Source organism: Manis javanica, chromosome 4 (assembly GCF_040802235.1).
Source record: "Manis javanica isolate MJ-LG chromosome 4, MJ_LKY, whole genome shotgun sequence".
NCBI classification, from domain to species: Eukaryota; Metazoa; Chordata; class Mammalia; order Pholidota; family Manidae; genus Manis; species Manis javanica.
This window is the reverse complement of record NC_133159.1, coordinates 174,527,123-174,550,566: the sequence shown is the minus strand read 5'-3', so window position 1 is coordinate 174,550,566 and position 23,444 is coordinate 174,527,123.

Here is a 23,444-nt window from a genome sequence, read left to right as displayed (position 1 = left end):
TAAAAGGAGATCGGAAGCAGTTTGGGGTGCCCAGCTACTGAGTATGAGGATAATTTTCTTCTTGAGGAATATTCAGATGAGAAAGGAATGAGAAACTGAGAGGAGAGAGAAGATTGGGAGGTTGATTGCCGGAATATGATGCAGTTGGAGACTAAGTTGCAATGAGAAAATGATGATTGGATTGTTGAATGTTGGGAGGGGACTATACATCTCAGTTTACCGTGGACATTCCAAGTATATTATTCTTCTCCTGCCTGGCTTATAACGTGGATGATGGCTCACACGGTCACCCTATACATTGTTCTTTTACCAAGCCCATTCTTAGTAACTATTTTATTTTCTTGAGTCATAGGAAATACTGGCCCAATTTTTTTTTTTCTCAAAGCAATGGGAAGTTTTGTTGTTCCACAGAAATATTATACAGGATGCCAAGCACTATTTACTTAAATACTACTGCAGAATTTTGTTAATACCATATGAATAGTTACTAGAACTAAAGATGTAGATTACGAATTGGCAAGATAATAAATGCTTTGCTCTCTGTGGGCTGTAGAATCACTGTTACAATTATGAATGCTGCCAATGTAGCTTAAGAAAGCAGTCAAAGACAAAATGTAAACAGATAGGCATGGCTGTCTTGCAATAAAATCGTATTTACAAAAAGACAACAGACCACATTTGGCTTATGGGCCATAGATTGCTGATCGCTGATTTAGAAGAATATTTACCGTCGTGAGCATTTGCTGAGGGTATAAATGAAAAGCAAGCCACAGTATAATATGACAATATCATGAATTCATTTCTATGGATAAAAAATTAAAACTAAAACTAAGTAACACCTAGCAGTCTAATATACTAAGAGGATAATGTCTGGTTGTGAAATCAATAGTGATTTAGGTAGTGCCTATGTGTGCTCATTTTTTTCTTGTTATATTGGTGTTTTGCACTGAGCATATTTTACTGTTATGCTAAGGGAAAAGGAAAAAAAAAGTGCCCCAGGTCATGGTGTCACTAAGTGTGTGTTGACTTATTTTTACAGCCTGTTGTACTTCCATGCACAAGAATCAGGCTGCCTGGGTTGGAATTCAGGCTCTGGCATTAACCAGCTGGGCTCTTGGACCAAGTTATTTAACTGTTTCTTGTCTTTGCCTCTTCTTATGACCATAGAGATAATTAGGAACAGTTCCCCAATGAGGTGTTCATGAATTTGGGCTACTTTATGTAAAACTCTTAGAACGCCATCTTGTACATATCCAATGAACACAGTTCTCTCTCTGACCTGTATAGGATAAGAATACCTAACATTTCCCTCACTGAAGGTTTTCAGAAATTCCCTGAGAAAATTTGGTAAAGACTTTGATTTTTCCCAATTCATAACTAGTGAGGAAATGCAAAATAAACATTATTATTTGTTGATATTCTCTCCATTTGCCATACATTTGCCTGGGGATAATCTAAAGGAAAAACAACCAAGACAAAAAAGGACTCTTATCTTCTGTTTTTCATGTGACATAAATCTTAAATGGCTAAAACTTGAAGACATCCATGGAGTCTAAATATCACACCTTTAGACATGATTTTAGTATTAATACGCTTTTTAAAAACGCTTCCTAAATGTTCTTTTATAGAAAATCTCAGGCCTTCTCAGGAATCATAGCCTATAGGAGACTTTTCACCACTACTCCCACATAGATGATGACGTATCTCACACTGCAAATGTATAAGTTGGAAAAGGGCACAGTTGTTCTCTTAAGTAGTCACTGGTACACACTACGAAAGCCATTAAGAATTTGCTTCAGAAATTGCTCTCATATTTTGAAGGACAGATTTATTTTCTCCTTGCAATTTATCTACAAATATTAGAGAAAATGCATTAATGCAAAGTGGGTGTAGTCAACATTTTTGCCGTATCCAGCCAACAAGAGTCCAGTGCACAATGCAGAGGACACACGAGGAGAGGGGAAAGTGAACAGAGGGCGGGAACGAGGAGCCCCCATTACGTGAGGTTAGAATCTCTGCCCTTATAATAGATTTTTAAACTTTTTCATTTTTTAATGAAACCAGTCATCCTATCTCTTTCTTTCCCATTTTTAAATTACCAAACATTTTTTTAGCCTCCTCGCACCATTTCCCACATTTACTCTTCTTTGTTTTATTTTTTTCCTGTTGTGAAAGGTCATGAAAGATTCTCTTGCCAGTAAACCTGAGGCCAATTCTCTGTGAATCCGGTATCTTTTCTGCCCTTTCTGGTCTCAGCCACATACCCATTTTCCATGCAATTGTAATTTTTTTCTTCCTCCTTCACATCCTAGTTGAAAATCTTTTTGGCTTTTTTTTTTTTTAATCATCACTATGATGATAAAATGTCTGTTTCTTTCATTAGATGAAGAGGGTGAGAGTTTGTATCTGTCTCACTTGGAATTGTTTCTCTGCGCCAGTTGCCTGACACATTGCACATTATAGGGCTTAATAAATGTTTATGACATGGATTATCTAAAAAATAACCTTTAACAGCTCATTTATTCTGGCTGAATATTGGTTAGGAAGTAGTATTTAGGGCAGCTGTGTTGTGCAAGATGTCACAAAAGTGATCAACAGTTCCTGTAGATAGCTCAATTAATTAAACTATAAAGATTTTATGATGACAAACATACAAGCAAATAATAAAAACACATTCTTTTTTAAATGAAGCTCCATTATGCCTTTTTTCTAGCCAAGCATGGTAGTTTCTTCCTAATCTTTTTTTCTCTTACTGGAAAGGATGCCCAGTTCGCTAGTTCCGCAGTGTAACCATAAAAGTGACTGATATCTGGGGGCTTCCATAGGTCTCCACTTGCCCATTTGTGACCAATGACAGCAGTTGCAAAGAAATAATCCACATGTAATGAAATGTAGGGACACGCTATTCCTTAAATGTTGTTTTCCAAACTTCTACTTGTTCCCTTTGCATTTTAAGGAAATTCAGCAGTACTCACATAACACGCTACTCAGAAAGGGAGAGAATATACATCGATAGCTAGTATTGTTTTTGTAAGTAACTCTTCAGTTCCCTGCTTGGGAAATATAATGGAGGGCAGTGGGCCGGGGAGTCACACTACACTTCACTGTTGCCATCTCCTTTCTGGTCCAGGGCCCGTGTCACCATTTGACAAGGCATTACTTCATTTCCTTGACTCCTCTCTCTGTTTACCCAGCACCCTGCCCTGCCTGGTAATTACATTATTTGGGTGATATTGTAACTCTTTGTGTTGAAGCCTATCTCCTGGACCAGAACCCAAGTTAATGTGAAGGCAGGGTAGTCACTTTCAGGCTACCGAGAAAAGCCTTAAATCTCTTATGAATCGATTCAGCTGCATAAATCATGTGCAAAATAGAATTAGACAGACTGAAGTGCATTTGTAACTTCAGTTTGTAACAGGTTCAATCTCCCCTTCTGTTCCTAGGAAACTCTCTGCTCCCCGTAGAAAATAGCGCACGTTGTGTTTCGACATGTTTCCGCACACCCCCATAAACCTCACTTCGGTTTTTACGTCTGTGTGTCAGTGGGTGGGACAAGGTCCCACGGTGCCACCCACTGCCCCCGGGCCTGTGCCCTGGCCAGTGGGGTCACGGTGGCCCCAGAAGTGGTCTTTCCTGGTGTGCAGGTCATTCTTTTTCTCCAGTGACCTGCTTACTTTTCCACCAAGAAGCAGAGATCTAAATGCAGTCTCAGAAATGTGTGTCTACAGAGTCTGAACATACATTCTCCTGGTTGTTGATAGGGCTCCCAAAAGCAGTTTTTGGGAACTTTACAGGCAATTTTTCTCACCGGACGGTGTCGACCGCACTGCCCAGGTGCAGGGCTGTCTTTGATTCTTGTCTTTACGGTGTTGATACAACACAGCCCCATCCTAGAAGACAAGAAAGGCCCACAGTCCACACCCAGTTTTTCCCAACTTAGGGCCACTGAACTTGGAGAGAGAGCCAGGAGGCTGGCTTGGTTGGAATCATTTATTCTGCCCGGTTTGGGTGGGTTTTCACTAGCTGAGCATTTAGTGCCAGCCCCGGAGCCTTGTGTGCTGGTGCAGTGAATTAAGCTGCCACACCTCTAATGAACTGAATTCCCTTATTTTGACAGAGTTCCCATTTCCAGTGATTCACACTTTACATTTAGACACTTCTTACAGGTGTTTGCCAAATGCCTTTCCTGGCAGCGAAGCACTGGATTAGTTAGAAACTGGAATGAGAACCGTCAAAATCATCTTCACCTGTTTTGTTATCCAGAGATATTCAGGATCAGAAGCATTTAGGGTAACCTCTGAACGCATGCCTCAAAGGCTTTCTCCCCTTTATGTTTCCATTGCGTTTTGCAAGATTCAGGACCCAGGCTTTTGGTCAGGGTCAATGCAGAGTATCAGATCTGGACAGCCTGAAGCGCAGTAGGTATTTATTAACTGCTAAAAACCATCATCAGAAATCCGACTCTGCTGAAAGAAAGAGAGAGGAAGTTATTGGAGAAAGCAGCCCCTCCAGAATAAGAAGGAGGTCCGTTTGTTCTCAGACAGTGTTCTATAAATGATGAAGGATTTTGGTTTGTTATTTGAGGGCTAGTGGGGGCTGAGGAAATTTTCTCAGCTTCTCATTTCATTTATGAGACAAAGATAATGATGGGACCCATGATTTCTATGTACCAGCAGGGCGCTACTTTAATCCTAAACACTTGTTCAGGATCAAACAGCTATTAAGTATTAGAACTGGGACTGAGATCCCCATTTGCCTGGTCCCAAAACTCTGTCCTGAAACATCACTTCGGGGCTAGGCAAACGTTACCATGAAAGCAGTCACAGACAATACGGCAATGAATGGGCGTGGCTGTTGTAACAAAACTTTATTTGCAAAAACAGGTTGTGGGCCAGATTTGGGTTGTGGATCAGGTTGCTGACCCTGCCCTTCTCTACACCCTACACTTGATTTAAGAAAACAACGAAAGTGTTTCTTTTCATGCTTTCAACATCTTCTGGAGGACTGGATCTTGACTGCATTTTATAAGGATCTTTTTGTCTCCTTTTATCTACGCAATAAATATGTATTGACGACTAATTTAGGAATATTATGAACCCCTGAATGTTTTGCTTGCTTCTTCTTTGTTGTCTTTCTTAATTATCCCACTCATCCTTTCCTTCTTGAGAATATCTCAGAGTTCCTATTATTTGCCGAATGCTCTCCAAGTTTCAGTTAGGAAACATCTTTTTTTCATGTTCTTTCTAGAAAAACTCACTTCTAGTGCAAGACATCAGGGGACCTCCTTTGGATAAAAAGCCCTCTGGCTCCCTCCCTTAGCTTACTGCTCAGGCTGTATATAATCAGCAGTTGGGGAATCTGTAATGGATTTTCCAGCAGGCAACTGATGAAAATGTCAACTTCCTAAAAAAAGACAGTTGTCAGAATGTTCTTTCAGAAATCCAGATTATTCTGTTCTCATCACGTGGAAGTTTCAGCTCTTCAATAGTAAGGGGGCATTGCCACCTGGTGGAAAAAATATCGAGGGGGTAAGATGGTCACCCGGATACAACACGAGTGAGCACATTTACAGAGACTGGAAACTTCTACCCTGGTATCATTATTCCATTGCCTGGTGGTATGAAAACCGGCCTCCTTCCATGTCAGAACCTAAAACAAGTGAATGCAAGTAAAAACTGTTAACAATTGGACTTAAATAGATCTAGATGAACTTTTTTTTATAAAGTGACTTGAAAGGCCATGTTATTCCTAACTGTTGAAACTCCTCCGGACCTATTTTTCCCCATGAATAGAATTTTGCACTCTTTTTCTACAATTTTTCAATTGATTCTTTTGCGTGGGCTTTTTGGTTCCTATTTCCCATAGTGCTCAGGTCTTCTATGTCCCCTTAGCCCTGAAATACTATGTATTTCAACAACTTTTAAATGTTTATTCTTCATCAGCCAGCTTACATCTGCTGCCCCTAAATTCTACCTCCCCATTCACCACCAGGCCTCCTAAAATCTCCCTTCCATTTCCCATCATCTACCTAAATCTGCTCACAAAAGTCCCCTGTCCCTATGCCCGCTGACCTCTCTCTGACCTCAACTTCATCCTTGAAATTCTTCCTTGGTTTCCAGCCGTGTGGTTTCTCAGTTCCGGCCTTTCTGCTGTCATCTTTGCTTTTGTCTTGCTTAATATTACCACCTTTCTTTGCCTGGCTTCTTACCAGGGAGTATGAATACCAACATTTTGTCGCCAGTCTTCTCTTTACAGCATCGCTTCCAAGATCCGTTTGTTCACTTGCATGGATTCCGCCGTCCTTCAGGTAAGACTTGGGCAGCTTCTTTCCCAGGCCCCGACCCAAACAGCCTGCTTGTCTTCCTTTCCTACATTTTCAGAGATTTCCCTGAATTCAACATCTTATATCCGCTGAGACCCACTCCTGGCAAAATCAAAAGGCACCTATTTCTTCTCATAATAATCACATTTCCCAATTCCTCCACTTAAGTGAAAGCACACTTTCTCTGATACTCAGCGCTACAGAGTGTAGAGCAATTCAAAAACGATCCCTCTGCTTGTTTTTATCTGGTCTGTCATCATGCGTTCTCTTTGCTGCTTTTAAAATGTTTATATTGAGTATAAACTTCATGACTAGAAAGGCCTTTCCCCCTTTGCTCGCCACTGTCTCTAGCACCTAGCCCAGGGCTTGGCGTATCATACATGTTTAATAAACATGTGTTGGTAAATAAATGATGGAATGTTCACAAACCTTTCACTTTTCCATTCCAGTGGCCAGGGTCTGTGTCATGTTCTTTCTAACCTCATCCCAGGACACTGGAACCCCTTTGCAGATTGTAGCCCTCTAATGTGACTATTGATGCAAATTCCCTACGTGGCTCATTAAATGGCCCATTTCCTGGGCCTCATTTCCAGATACTGTGATTCAGTGGCATACCTACAAGCTGAACAAGCATAAGGCTTCTTTCAGTGTCCTGGCATTTCTTTTCTGCTCTTCTGTTATTGTAAACTTCTATCCAGAATGTAGCAAATTCTACTGTAGCCAGAAAGTCAAAGTTTATACACAGTTGTCCCCTTAGGATTTCATTCTTGTTGGTTTTCATTTTTCAAGCAACTTAGATGCACTTTAGGAGCAAAAGTACGAAAAGGCAGCTTCGGTTCCCAGCTTTAGTTCCTGTCTCCTTAACTATTAAATCATTATATCATGCGGCTTCCATGAGGATCAAATGAGGCCATGTTTATAAAATTCCCTTGTAAATGAAAACACTCAGTACATATCAACTAGGTCATTGTTGGTTTGGTATTTTGTATCTTTGTAATTATAAGGATATTGGCCTCAAAATTAGTCTATCAAAGGCTAAATGCTTACAAAATTACAAATTCAGTGGAATGCTTCTCTGAAGCAAACAGTAGATCCTAGATACTGTTTCTAAAATGTCCTATACACTGGCTCCAAGACATTAATACATTTATAAGGTCTTTATAGGAAATCACATAGAGATCCTTATCTGTCTTTGGAATTTTATTTCTTGCCTTTGAAAGAATATGCTCAGTTCAGATTCAAGAGAAAAGTAGCTGATGAAGTAAATGTAAGTTTGTCTGTACATAAAATTAATTTCTTAGAGAAAACATTGCTGAGTTGGAAAAGGAATAGTGCTCTTTCCTTTATGGGGTAAGTAGCTTAGAAAGAACATAGATGTCACACACTAGTATCTCAGACTATTAAATTGTTATATTTCAAAATGCATGGGGACCACATCTTTTTCGCCACTATGTTCCCTAAGTTTGTCATATTGCAGGGACTTGATAAATGTTAGTTAAGAAACCCAATCGTAGAATCATAATCTTATGAAAATGTTATTTTTGATGTCTTACTTTTCATCCTGGTTCCTGTCCAGGGCTATTTCCTAGTTTTTTTCTTAGTCAAATGACCCCATTGCCAGGTAACACTTTATAGCTGCAAAGTTGAAAGTCAATAGTAAGCTTCAGCTTTCCATAGAGGCTCACCAGGAGGCTGTATTTTTTTTCCTGAACCTTCTGGTGGCTGGAGGTTGCCATGTGACCTCTAGGTCAGGGGTTGGCCAATTTACCGTCTAAAGGGTCAGCTAGTAAATCATGAGGTCACTGAAATGCTCAACTCTGCTCTTGTAGCACCAAAAAACAACCATAGATGACACATAAAAAGTGAGTTTGCTTGTGTTCCAGTAACACTTTATATATAAAAACAGACAGCAGGCTGGATTCGAGTTCTGTGTTGTAGTTTGCCTGTAGGGATTAGTGGGGGAACCAAGTGGGGGCATGTGGACTGCTTGGAGGGCCTCAGGCAGCTGAGCCACTGCTTCAGGCTGTCTTCTTTAAACTGTTGGATTTTGAGCTTTCTTTGTTACAGCAACGCTAATTAACTAATTTATACAGAATATAATGATTGTTAACTGAATTTACTATTGTGTGTTTGTTCTGTTGGTATGATAAGTGTCATCATCATCTTTATTATTACATCTTTAATGATCCTGGGGTACACACTGCCTATGATCGAACACCGAAAGTTGCCATGGGTGGGTGGCAGGGGGGTAGTAGTATAATGTGTGGTAAACTCATGGAATTTAGTCATCAGAGCACTCGGATGAATGGGACATTTTAATTCCATTTTGTCAAAGGAGGAAACAAAGAATGAAATAGATTCAGTGTTCTGCCCAAGGTCATAGAACTAGAATGTGGTGAGATTAGGATGTAAGGTCAAGTACGTATGTATCAACACACACACACACTGATATATTCAGGCCTGCTGCAGACCAGAAAGGAAATCCATATTCCGAATGTTCCTTATGTTGGCCAAACACTTAGAAAGAATCTCTAATGATATATAAAACAGCCTGTTTTCTGGGGTTCATGTCTTGCTATCGACTTATAGGCTGGTTCCCAAAAAGAGATGGGGATCTGTGGGTGGTTATTCTGACCCAGAACTGTGCAGTATGGTGGTCACTGGCCGTATGTGGCTTTTCAAATGACCTGAAATTAATAAAATAGAAAATTTGGTTCTGCCCCAAAATGGCACCGCTTCAGTTGCACCGGGAACACTGGACATGCTCAGAGTGCAGGTGTGGCTAACGGCCCCGACTCCTAACGGTGCAGATGACAGGATATCACCTCGCTGCAGAAAGTTCTCCCAGACAGCACTGCACGCTCCTTTTCCACTGGATTTGATGTTTTAGTTTCTGTGCAAGTCCAAGCTCTCCATCCTTGACCTTCAAGGTACCCAGATGGCTATTCCATTCGGAGCACCCTGAGGAAGCTGCCCCCACCCCCAGTTTCCTTTATTTACCTCTCCTGTGGCTCCTTCCTTTTTTTCCCCCTTTTATGCTCCCCACCCTCATGGCCCCACCACTTGTGTGTTGGTTGTCGTTCCTTCAACACTAATAGCTTCCCAGCAGGATGGAGCCGGGGTCTCCCGGGGTGTGCACACTGAGAGGAGAAGGGAAAGAGCCACGGCAGGGTGTGGAATCTGTCCTCAGAGTGCGGAATCTGCAAACAAACCGAACTTTCACACTGTCCATATGAACAATCCCTGGAGTCTTTATGCTAAAAGAATGTTTGCCTCTCTTTACTATCCCTGCTAGAAGCCAGAAGGAGGTGGGAAGGGGGGTGGAGCACAGCCAGCCACCTCCGTTTCGAACAGGATATGTCTGTATATGTGCTTTACTTTGTGTGGGTAGTTTCCTGCCCTATACAGTGGAAAGCCCCGCTTCACAGTGCACACCCATGCGCCACATGGTCCCCTCCTGTTGTTTAAGAAGCTCCAGTATCGAAAACCAGAAGTGTGACTTTCCACAACGTTTTTGTTGAGACTGGGCTCACTTTTAGTAAGAGAACACAATCTCCAGAGTTTAGGATAAGTAGAACCGTGAGGGGAAGTAAACACTGGTTCTGACAGGCAGAGAAATTCTGACGGTCCTGGTGGCATCCGTAATCATGGACTAAACTTGAGTCTGTATTTCTGTCTGCTCCACAATGTGCAAGACCAAAAAGCAACGCTAATTGTTGGCCTCTGTGAACTAGGCCGATGCTCTTCCCAGTGCCGGGTCATTAGGGAAGCACGGTCTGTGGGCCCTGCTACCCTAAGTCATCTTCAGGGCCAGGCAGTCCAAGGACAGAGGCACATGCAGGGATCAGCTGTCCCTCCCAGTTCCTTGTCACTGAATTTGTTAGCCGAACAATATGATTTTTTTTGGAAAGCTAGCCCCATATTGGAAAACTTGGGACTTTTTAAGTGTTCATCACAAAAGGAGGGACTTGGGGGGGAAAGTGCACCCTCTTATTTATATCAGGACTGGTCTATAGGGTGCTTTTGTGATTTTGATGTTTAATGAAATAATTGTTATTTGCCTTCCGGAGTGAGAATTTACTTTCTTTGACCCTCCTTTGGAGTTTCTTCGTTTTAAGATAAGCTCAAATATTGACAGAACGGGAACTGAGATTAAAAGACATATAAGGTGCCTTAGTGTTATATCAAAGGAAGAAGAAAGGAAAACCCAGGGGCCTCTCCCACAGTAAATAAAAGCGCCAGAGATTCTTAAGAAAACACTGCTGAATTTCCCTCCTATGATGAAATGGATTCAGTTTATAGTGGTCTGAAGCACAGGGTGGATTCTTCACCTTGACACCCCCAGGAAAAAAACCACAATATTACCAGAACTCCCTTTTTATTCATTTTGACCATTTTCTTTTCGGTGCGTATCGCAATCTGATGCATAATGAAAACCAGCTGTTGCCCTCAGAGGGCAGGAGGGGAGACTCAAGCCTCCTCCAAGTGTTTCAAAGCCTGGATGGGCAGGAAATCGGCAACCCGGGATCTCACTTAGGAAGTCCTTAAAGAAAGATCGAGTTTGCTGGGGAGGAGGAGAGGGAAAAGAAAGATTACTCCTGTGGATAATTCTCCTTATCAGAAAATAAAGTGTCCATGTGCCCTCTTTATTATCTAAGGCTCCAGATTTTTCCCAGTCAAGTGCTGCGTGGTCCATAGCTGAGATTTAGATTTATCTCAGTCTGGAAACTATAAAAAATTGCATGCAATTTGTGATAGAAGCAGGAGTCAGGATTCAAAATGATGACTAATTATTGACAGGGGTAAACAGAAGGATCTAGTTCCCAGTGAATATACATTAATATGTTTAATGTAAGGGAAGGACAGAGCAAAGGGGAGTTCCCGTTTCCCCTCATAAAATACTTACTATCCAGGTCCTCACTTGCTCCACCAGTCATATATTCAAATATTTACTGTCAAAGTTCAGGAGCAAGGTGAGACTTGGGGCCGTAGCTGGTGTCACGGTCTGAGCTTCCCAGGTTGGAGTCACATCCCCTAAATTGCAGTCTCCTTTCAACAGTCTGGCTTTCTGCATTCGTGACAATAAATTACTGAGATTTTTCTGTCAACCAATGAAGTACTAAACAGAAGTTATGTGTTTCATAAAGGCTATTGATAAACCAATGCTAGGATTCTGAGGCCTTTAAAATTTTATGAGAAATGTACTAACTAGATAATTCATTTGAAAGGCTTCTTTAACTCAATTGAATCGGACTTGCCAAAGCATGCGTGTGTGTGTGTGTGTGTGTGTGTGTGTGTGTGTGTGTGTGCACATGCCCATATATATTATCTTTCAAATCAACTTGGAATACAGCAGAGACAGATAATATACCTTTAAACACTGTTCAATTTAAGGCTATTTCTACCATTCTCAGTGTAAAGGTAACATCTAGAGTTCAGGGTACACCTTTCTCCAAAAAAAATGCATCACATATTTACTCTCTGAGTTCACATGTGATCCCGAGGTGCCCTGTTGATCGCCTCTGATGGGTGGGAGGGAGGCCTGGGGGAAGAGTGGGAGAATGCTGAAGACAGAGCAGGACCACAGACATGCAGGCGGAGAGCTCTCCCTGCCCTCACACCGTTCTTTCCGCCTCCATTTTGCTATTCAAGTCACATCTAATTTTTTTCCTATATCTGTCCAAAGTAAGCAAATGTGTGCTGTTTGTTGCAATGGGATTTACACGTCTGAAATGACTCAGCTTTCAACACTTCCTAAAGATTTGTGAGTTAGGACTCCTGCCCTCTGTCTGGCTCCTACCAAGCAATACAGACCTGAGTCAACTTCCTAATAAAACTGACCAAAACACCTAACTAGAATTCACTTATTCCTCTGAGGAGTATAAACAAAGGCTGTTGGAAAGAATATATCAGTTCTACTACTTCTGCTGTGTAAATGGGAGCTTTTCTCCTGGACATTTCTCTTCTGTTTTAATGTTTTCAACCGCGGCAATGTGCTAAACAGAGAAAATCCATTCGCAGGACTTTCTGGGATTTGGGTCAAATGTCCCTTGGTTGTCATTCTAATCTTAAGGCCCTTTAAACAAAAGAGCTTTGTCTCAAAACATGGATCAGTTATTTCCTAAATTAGGTGAATAGCTTACTTAAGCAAGACAGGAAGCCACTTTATTAATGGAGTTCAGAACAAATCCACAACATTAAAACATTTGATATTGCACGTAAATACAATAGGGAAATAAATCTGGTTGAGTACAAGAGAAATGCCTAAGTCCAATCTCTGTTAAATTCCTTAAAGTTAGAAAAAAAAAGTCCTGATGCTCCGTATTTTCATATTATTCTTCATCCCTTACATTGTTTCCATTAAAGACCTTTGCCTTAGATACTCCATGCTCAATTTATTTTTTCATTTCATAATAGCTGTTTGGAGGAGTCGCTTTAAATCATTCACTGGAAAACTGAGTGAAATAATGGAAATATACCTTAGCAGGATTTTTTTAAATTGCCCACACTTTTCGTTATAACATGGATTCACTTCCACTGGGCTTTTTTTGGGCTGGAGAGATTTCAAATATCTCCTTGTTTCAGGAACATTAAGAAGAGTTGGAAAAAAGACAGTAGCCTCCTCACCTCCTCACCACTATCAGTGATTCTGCACATTCAGCCCCATGCATTTCCCCAGATTCACAGCTGCTTCAGACAAAAATGCCCGAAAGAATGAAAAAGGGAAAAGGATTCAGTGCAAGGCAGTCTCCCAGCCTTCCGACCGAGGGTGATACTGATATGGTGCCCCCCCGGGATTCCCCAAAGTATGCTTGCAGGTCACTTTGCAGTCATCTTTGAAAGAACCTACTATGCTCATTCCCTACGTTAGAACTCCTGAATCTTCAAGAGAGTGAGGCCAGGAATTCTGTATGTTTAACCAACTCTTCAGAGGATTGTTATGCATGCCGGATTGTGACAACCATTGAAATTGCATAAAACTATACCCAAACACAGTTCCAAGGGAAGGCTGAAAGTGTAAAATAAGAGATTCATAAATGTGGCTACTTCAAAACAGAGAAGAAACTGTATAACTATAAATACCACAAACAAAGTTAAACCACAGTCTACCACCAATAAGAGGTTCATATTCAGTATAGAGATGAATAAGTTAGAAGGAAAATGGCATATAACTCAGTAGAAATGCTAGGCAAAATAGTTGAAAAAGCATGTCAGAAACGGTAGCTCAAATATTCAAGAGCATGAAAGGATGTTCGGTTTAACTGGCAATCAGGGAAATGCAGATCATAACTAAAATAAAATGTCGTTTTATAAAATTGCACAAATTAACAGTGTGATATTACCACTCTTGGTCAGAAAGACAAGTAAACAGGAACTTTCACAAACTACTGAAGTATAAATTGGTACAACCATTTTGGAAGGGATGCAGAAATCTAGCAAAACGAAAAATGTGTGTGTCTGTAACTCACATAGTCCATTTCTAGGTATAGAGTTTATTTTTTAAAAAAACCTCTCAGTCACATGCAAAAGGATATGTGCTCGAGAATATTGATGATAACATGGCTTATAATTGTTCCAGGTCAGAAATGACCTAAAAATTCATCAAAAGGCGCAAAGTAAATGAAGTATAGGGTTTTACATGATAGATAACGCATGATGCGTAGGAGAAATGACAAGAGCCTATGTATCAGAATGGACAATTTTTAAAAACTAAATTGAGGGAGAAAAAGAAAAGTTATAGAAGGGAGTGAACACTATTTTACTGTTTATATAAGTTAAAGTACACTGTGTGTGTACATGAACACACAGACATCATAAAATGCACCTATGTTAGTAGCTTCCATGTGGACTATGAGGGTATAAAGCAAATTCAGCATAGCAGTTGCTTTTGGAGAAGGAAAGAAAAATTGAAAACAGGAGAAAAAATTGAATTTTTAAATATCAGTAATAATAAAGTGATGTTAACATTTCCTTATTTGCTAAGTGCTTTATGTATATTATCACATTTAATCTCCTAACAACCCTATAGGGTAATACTACTGATACCCTCTTTTTTCAAATGAGGTTTTTCAAATGTTTTATTTGTTGTATTCACATGCACACATACACCCACACGTACACACATGCACACATACACACACACTCTTTTAGTGAAACTGCTCTGTGTGATATTGTAATGATGGTTATATGTCATTATACTTCTGTGCACACCCATAAGATGCGCCACACCGAGAGTGAACTATAATGTAAATTATTATGGACTTCAGGTGATGATGCTATGTCAATATAGGTGCATCCTTGGTAAAAAGTGTACCATTCTGATTAGTGATATTGATAATAGGAGAGGCTAAGGATGTGGGGGTGGGGGTCGCAGAGAGAATCTGGGAAATCTTTGTACCTCCTTCTCAGTTTTGTCATAAACCTTAAAGTGCTCTAAAAAAATACTCCTAAGCAAGAAACCAAAAAACCTGAGGCTCAGAAGCATAAGGGACTTAACAGAAATCAACAAACGAATGGGGAACAGCAACTGGGTTTGTCTGACACCATAACCTGATTTTGACCTCTACACTGGAAGCATTCCTGTTGTTAGGTCACGACCTAACCCATAAAAATGTGTACAGGAATATGGTCAAGAGGACAAGCAGTGCGACTGAGATGGATAAGGATGTGTGTTAGGCAGAAAGAGAGAGTTTCAAACCAAACCCCTTATTTAGTACTTCCATCAACAAAGTAAGCTAATATCTTTCTCAGAAAATATTGTAAAATGACCTACACATTTACTGATTCATTGAAAGTCAAGCTCAGCAATGAATCTGGCCCGAGGTTCTCTCTTTCTGTCTATTCTCCGAGCTCCGTTTGCTCTTCCAAAAATCTGTTCCAACAGCTGAAGGCTGAATTTCTTTCCACTTGCATTTTTCTGCCTTCCAAAATGTCTTTCTTGTTCTTTGATTCTTGTAACTCTGGTAACCCATTATTGGAATAGAAATTATTCCATCGGGGCATTAAGACGTCAGGACCTCCTCACCTTTAAATAATGTCTAGAATTTGTGTATGTCTGGAGGGCTAACAAAATGTTCTCTTCAGAATGAATGCTCCGCTTCCCAGTCACAGAGCCCACTCGCTAACAGTCATTCATTCTTCTTATCCTTTCCTATTAGTCGCTCTTTGCTTTTGAATCTGATCACAGAATCCTGTTAGGGAAATTACTAACCACTTTGAATGTCTTAATCCCTGGGGGCTGGTCAGCCCCTCCCAACTTCCAACAGGAAGGAGAAATGAACAAAGAAAGAAATCTGAGAGCCTCTGCTTTTCTTTGACCCACTTTGGAATACTACAGATGTATCACTCTGTAGGCAAAGACCAAACGTTCTGGGTCCCTATTAGCTTTCTCAGGGGGAGTCAGTGCGGTGGACCATGTACACCCACGATGTTGTTTAGGTGACCATCACCCAGATCTGTAATGCTGAATGAATGATGGGCTTTTCAGTGGTGCCACTGTCCTGATACTTTACATTTTTAACGTGGAAGAAAATGATTCAGGTGAGTGCCCAGTAGCTTTGTTAATTACTTTCCAAGAAGTGGAAACAATTATTTGAAGGAGGCACTGCCACACTGCTGTTGGGTGCTCAAAACTAAGGTCAGGTGTGGGAAGTTTAACATGCTGTCTAGCAGCTGTTGCAGATGGCACAAAAGTGACGAAAGATGGTCCAGTTTCCCAAAGGAGGTGACCCACATGGAGATTTAGGTTCACAATGCAGCTTACGTAGCCTATGTTCATGGAACTCATCAAGCTTGTGTGGTCCGTGACCTTCGTGTATATTTATTTTCAACCCTGTTGTTCAAGGTTGGCTACTGAATTCGGCTCTAAGAGATCAGATTTATTTTAAGGATACACATGGATCAGAACCACAGAGCAGCTTGCCTTCTCTTCTCACAGCCTGCACGATCCCTGTTCATGTTGTCTCAGTTCCTCTGGTGAGCCTGTTCTAGCTTTCGAACAGCAACTGGGTGATTATCTCCATTTCCCCTGGCCAAATCCCAGAACAGTCTCATCTTCCTGTTTTCTCTACTTAGCATTACCCCCATTGGGTCAGTTCTCTGCCCTGAAGCCAGGTGCCTATTTTCCTGGTGTGGCCAGGAGCTAGGCCTGTGCAAAAAATAAATGAAATAAAACAAAAGGCTGGATACCACAAAACATAAAAATATAAAAAAATAAGGAGTCAGATGTTGATTAAATGCTTTACATGCCTGATCATATTCTTTCTGTTCTCTCTCCATTTTTCCACGCCAACTGAACCTGTTCATCGTCCTGATGGAAACTTCTGGTCCTTTAACTTATCCTCCTTACCCCAAGCCCCTCTGCTGCCCCTACCCTGCAGCTTCATTTGGCCCTGTTCCCAGCTGCGAGCCAGTGACAGGCATTTCAAACATGCTCTCCCCAGAAGCCGCCATTTATTTCATCCTTCACCTCCTTGATTCTCCTGTTTCAATTTACTGACCGAAGTGAACCCATCCATTGTAAAATCTTCCTATATTTCGCCTCTCTATTTCAGAATTTCTTTCTGAAGTGAACTGGCCTTTTCTAGTTCTTTTTCTTGTTTGTGTTTTGTTGTTCTTATTTCAAATAAATGCCCTTACTGTTTTTCAAAAACAAATTTTTAACCTTGGCTCATTCCTTCCTTTCCTATTAGCTCCAAATACACTCCTTTCGGTTTCCTCCTAGCAGTTTCCGCATAAGTTGTCGCTTTTGTTTTATAACTGGCCTCCAGACTTCTGCTTAGTAGACACACAGGTCTGACCTAACCAAATCCCAAAGTGAAAAACGGAAAACTCCTCCTTCAAACCTGCTTCCTTCTCAAACTACCGTCTCCTGTTCATCCTCCGCCCCTTCATTGCTACGTGTCTAAGAGTGTAGCTTTTATTCCCTGTTCTACTTTCCTACACGGAAGCCTTGTGGCATAATCTGTACCATCCTGGAGTTCCGACCCCTTTAGAGGTGCTATCCAAACAGACACAAGGACTCCCAGTGCCCCACACTCACTTCTCAGTTCTCCATCAGCCCACACCTTCTACAAGAGCAACATTGGATGCATTTCATAATGTTCTTCATGCAAAAAAAATATATATTGTATTTCAGTCTCATAAGTTGTTTAGATTGCTCCCTTTCTACAAATAAAAAAATGGGGTCTCCAAGGTGTAAAATGGTTTGCGCAGTTTCCAAAAGATAGCAGGTGACAACGCTCATCTCAAACCCAGTTCTTGTGACCCTACAGGCATTCAAAACAACTGGAATCTGTCTGTGTTTCCTATGACATGGTATTTTGGGGTTCATCTTCCGTATTTCACTGCCCATAACTGTACCATTTCACTGACTGGCTCCTCCTTCAATTCACCCTATGTAGGTTTTTACTGAAGTGTTAGTACCCGCATCTCCCTTTTTCTCTCCCCTTTTGTACCCACTTCGCAAGAAACACATCCATTCATGTGGCTAAAACTTACTGTGGCTCTCCCACATCCCACTGTGACCCCCAGCATTTCCACTAAGGTCCACATTTTTTTTTTATTTTTCAGCTCCTTCCTAAACTTCTCTGTATGGATGGCTTACTGGCACCATAAATTCAGTATCTCAATAACAAAATGCACGAGCTCTCCTGAAAACAAACAATAAAAATAAACGAAAGTGTCCTTTTCCCCTAGGTTCCTTTTTCTGGGTTAACTGTATTATTATTTATTTTATCATTCTCTCTATCCAACTGGATGGATATCCACACAATTCTGAACTTTGCCTTTCTCCCGGTGCCTTATTGTCGGGACCTGTGATTACTACTTCTGAAGCTTCTCGAGATGTCTTGTTTCTGTGCACGTGACCACTGGCCTCGTGCTGGTGTTCGTCCCTTCCCACACGGGTCAGTCAGGTCCTTACTGAGAGATGCTCCCCCCTCAGCCATTCCCTCTCAGATGCGTCCATCACGTGACCTGGTCATGTCACCTCCCTGCTGAAAGATCTTGGATGCCATCTATTATCTATATAAAAGGTATCAAGTTGCTTTCTCAGCTTGTCATTCCTCCCATCATTGGACCTCAATATAACTTCTCAGAATCCTGTCCCTTTAGACCTTACCATGCAAGTACAGTTCTGGCAAACTGGACAACTTGTAATGCCACACAAAACTCACTTTCTAACTTCTGAAACTAGGTTGATCCTTTAGCTTATGTTGATCCTTAGGTTGATCCTTCCCGGCCTTCCATACTCCGATCAATCCCCATTTTCCATTTTACACTAGTTCTACCTTCAGTGCTATAAAAATAACCAGGAAACAGAGGGCTGATCTTTCTCTCACAATAGATATAAAAAGAATTTCTAGGAATCAGTGAACCTCAGACCTATAGGAATTTGGAAATACATATAAGCAACCTGTTTGAGGATAGAAAGTTCAAGAATTTGTGTTTAGAAGGCTAAGGCAGTTACCTGCCCAAACTGCATCTTCTGCCCTTTGCAGGGTCTTACGAAGTACAGATTTCTCCATCCTCCTGTAATGGACTCATGATGACCAGTGGACTTTCTAATTCTGCAGACCCCTGATAAGGGCTTTTATCTCTCGGATTCCCATCAGCTTTCAATTCTAAGCTATTGATCTCATCTTCGTTCCCTTCTGCCAAGGTTTTGAAAAGTTCTGGAACCTATCCCAAACAGGAAAGATACGGTCTTCAAGGAGTCTCAAAGACTTGACCCAGTGGACAGGGTTGAGTAGTGTTCTCTCCCAAAACTCATGTTCACTTGGAACTTTAGAGGGTGACCTTATTTGAAACTAAGGTCTTTGCAGATGTAATTGGTTAAGATGAGGTCATACCAGATTGGTGTGGGCTCTAAGTCCTATCACTTGTGTCCTTGTAAGAAAACCTTGTAAAGACATAGAGACACACGGGGAAGCATGCCTTGTGAAGATTCAGGTAGAGACTTGAGAGATCTACATATAAGCCAGAGGACACTGAGGATTGATACAAACTCTAGAAGCTGGGAGAGAAGTACAGAATCGATTCTTCCTGCTAACGCCTTGATTTTGGACTTGCAGCCTGAGACTGTGAGGGATTAAAGTTTTGTTGTTTTAAGCCGCCTAATTTGCAGTATTTTGTTACAGCAGCTCCAGGAAATGAATACATTCAGTCACCCCATGGGTTCAGAGCACACCTTCTACTCTGTTGTTCATGTTCCTTTTTTTTTATGATGATTATTCTGGACACATCCCAGAAGGTCACAGCCATATCCATTTTGTGGCAGGCTTTTGAAAGTTTTCCTGAGAACCTGCTACCCTCCACCTCCACCACCATCTCTCTGCAGGATCTTCTCTCTCGCTGTCAGCATGACCCTTAACCTATTCCAAGAGACTCTGTCTCTGAAGCTTTTATGAAAGTCAGTTTTCAAATCAGAAGCCAACCTCTCTATCATCTAATCCCTCTGGTAAAAACAAGTGTTTCTGCCAGTCATAATCTCACAGCACCTTCTACCCCTGTTACACATCACATATGCCATAAATTCAAGCTAGTTGCACATAAATTTTTCATTCCTCCTACAACTGATTAAAAGTCTTCAAGGCGGGCACCAGCTTTCATTCATATTTGTATACAATACAATGCCTTCAGTAATAAATTCATTCAATACCCATTTATTTCCAGCCCACAATACAGCAAGAACATGTCAAAGTACTTAGAAGGTGTTTGCTCAACATGCCTTGGATAAAAATGGATGATATCTGAAGCTTTCCTTTTCTTCCTTTTAACCTGTTGAAAAATGAGCCTTGACCTTTCTTTGCTTTCGCTTACCTACCCCTCTGGTTAAATTATTTGATATCAGACACCACTGCCATCCATTCTTTTTCTTTGAAACAGGAAGCAGCTCCACGAGCACATTAATCTAAACCCACTGCACTTCTAAATCTCAAAGAACAGCAGACGAAGCTGGAGAGAGGCCAGAAGGGACCAACGTTATTCCCTCCTTCTATATCGTGCCCCATATGTCTAATCTTCCCTACCCTACCAAGTGGCTTAAGAATTTTATCCTTTCTTCAGACTGGAAAAGGAAGCGGGGGCTGGAATTAGGTGTATACAAATTGTTGAAAAGGCTTTCTGTGGAATTTGAAAGGCTGTGTGACAGTGTCATTTTTACAGAACAGCCCAGGCCTCTCATTCAAGCACCGAAGTCCACAGTCATTCTCTGGCTTGAGTCCTATCAGCAGAATTGCTGAAGCCGAGGCTAAGAAATAAATAACTAATCTCCCCAGGCAGGGAGGCTGGTAAACCAATGCAAATGTTAAGTGCTGCCAAGAGGAAGATGCCTATAAGCCAGGCAACTGCTGAACACGTTGCCAAAAAGGGGAGACTTCCACTTTAATTGCTAGGCTTTCACAAAACTAAATCAGAGGCAAGAGCAGTCAAGCTCCTGCAGAATGACAGTGGTGGAGAATTTGGCCTCCAAGCCCTGTGGATATAGGTCAGTGGTTCTGATGTTTTCATTTCATCAGATTCCTTCGAGGACCTTCTAAATTCATCAGATGAGCAGACCCAATGCCAGACACTGTATCAGAACCTCTGATTGCCCCCATCCCTGATGTGTGGTTTATTAAGCTGCCCTCGTGATCTTGATGCATGTCCAGGGTGGAAAAACCACTTCATAATTCTCTGTGGCACATATGTCAATCTCCAGTTACTGACTGATGCCCTTAGGCTAATGTCTCAAACCCTGAAGCCAATTCTCTCATTTTCTAAATGGAGAAAATAAGAGTACCTTATCACAGATCTACTATGAGGATTAAATAAAAAAGGGCCAAGGATCACGACTGTCACACAGGAAGTGCTTAGTAAGTGACTGTGCTTACAATTACTCCTGCAAAAGAGGCTAACTGCCAGGTAGATTTGTGCAGATACTAAATGGCCCTCAATACTTGAACTAGACATGTTACGTTATTTATTCTTTACATTTTAATTCTTGCTGTAAGCCTCGATAGCTATATTGGCCATTTCCTGAGAGATAAATATGACACTATCATTGCTATTACTCTTATTTGTTGAAATACTCTCCGAGTGTTTGATCCTCAGGAAGCTATCATTGTTGATGATTTTATGAGTGCATTGAAAGTAATTTTTAGGTGCCAGGCAAGAGAAAAGCAAATATGAATGCTTCTCTGTTGTTCAAAGCTAAAGGTTATGAGATCAAAGAGCCTGAGCGATGTGACCACATCCCTAGAGACAGAGCCAAGCGCCACCCCGCTGATAAGGCTGCTATGGATGCCTGTCACCTGTGTGTCTCTCTCAATGCCTTCTCTGGCTGCATGTTGACAAGGAACATTTTGAAGCGTTTAAGAATTATTTTATGACTCTTGAAGTCCTGGTTTCTTTAGTGAACTCAAGTCTACACCTGTAATGCTCGGGATTTTGTTTTGTGTGTGAATCAAGAACACTTATTTTCCTGACCCTTCCTTCCTCTCCTGTGGTTTTATATCAGCCCATTGGCTAGGGTTTGTAAATGGGACTGTGGAAAACTGTGTCAATTCACATATGTGGTCATGATTTCTAAATCTTCACACCAACCGCAGGAGAGTGGAGCATTGTGCTTTCTGCAAGAGCTTCAACAAAGCAAGTCGCTGCCGTCCTTTGAGAGTATGTTTTACAGGCTTTATAACTTTGTCGAGTCTGAATATCACAGATTCCAGATCTAAAAAGGTTTTAAAAAATAGTTGAATTCTGCAATAACCTCCCCCCTAAAAAAAGTGTTTTGTGTTTTCCTAGTAACTATGGGTGTTTTATTTTGTTCCATTTCATTTTTCTTTGCTGTCAATATGCTTAAAGTTAAGCTCCATGGTAAACTTAAAAGAATGCCAAGAAGAGGCTTATTAAATGTACTGCTTTGAATATCATGCTTCATGTCCAAGAAACAATACTGAAATTCTGGTCACACGTAGGTTGGTGTGACCTTACATAAGTCTTCTTTTACTATGAACTCTTTTATCAAGAAAAAAGTCATTGTGTGATCATGTGTAGGGAACATGATTAACATTTATTTTAAATGCCTTTTTGTATAACATTTAAATATACCATTTTATCGGGATAAATTCTGTAAGACTGTACTGAAACAAGGGATGATCTCAAAGAAAATGAATAAAAAGTATTTGTCACCAGATGTCCCTAGAAATGACCTAAAGCAGTGCTATCTGATGACGTATAATGCAAGTTCATAATGTAAATGAGGGTAAGAGCTCTGGTAGACAAATTTTTTAAAAGTGAAGGAAATAGGAAGAATTTTAATAATGTTTTATTTAACCCAATATATTCAAAATATTATTTAAACATATAATCAATATAAAAATCACTAATAAACTACATCACATTCTCATTTTTTATTATATCTTCAAAATCCGGAGTGTATTTATCCTTACAGAACGTCTCACGTTGTACTTGCCATACTTCAAGGGCTCAGTAGCCACACTTGGCTAGTAGTTACTATATTAAGTGGTGATGATGCAAAAAAATGTTTTTAAAAAGAAAAATAAGGAAACCAGAAGGGAAGTCAAAATGATGGCAACACTTAAGTTACATATATATAACATGTATAATAGATATAAATACAGATATGGATATATAGAATAATTAAGCCTTATTTTTAAGTCTAAAAGAAGACACAGAGAACTCATTTATGGATATTAGAGCACCAATCTGTGAAATACAATTATGCTTAAATTGGATAAAATACACACTTTTTATGATTTCATATTCTTCAAAAAACCCATCTCTCCTGCCATCATTAGCATGAGTTTGTAGAACTCCATGGAAGGGCAGTGCAGAACACACCAGCAGGTTTTTCTTGAAAAAGCGCTTCCGGCTCTGCACTTCATTAATAGCAGTGAGAAATTCAAAAACATTAGACATGTTTCTTGTATAGTAAGTGTGGTATTGCAGAAGGAGCCAGATAGGTCTGGGTCTGAATTGTGATGATTGAATTACTACCCTGTCTGAACTTAATTGATTTCTGCAAAGTAGATGTAACAATGCCAACCTCGCAGGGTATACGGGGCTGTAAATGAGACCCGGTGCCGTGTGCGGTGCCTCTCTCACAACAGTGCTTCTTAGA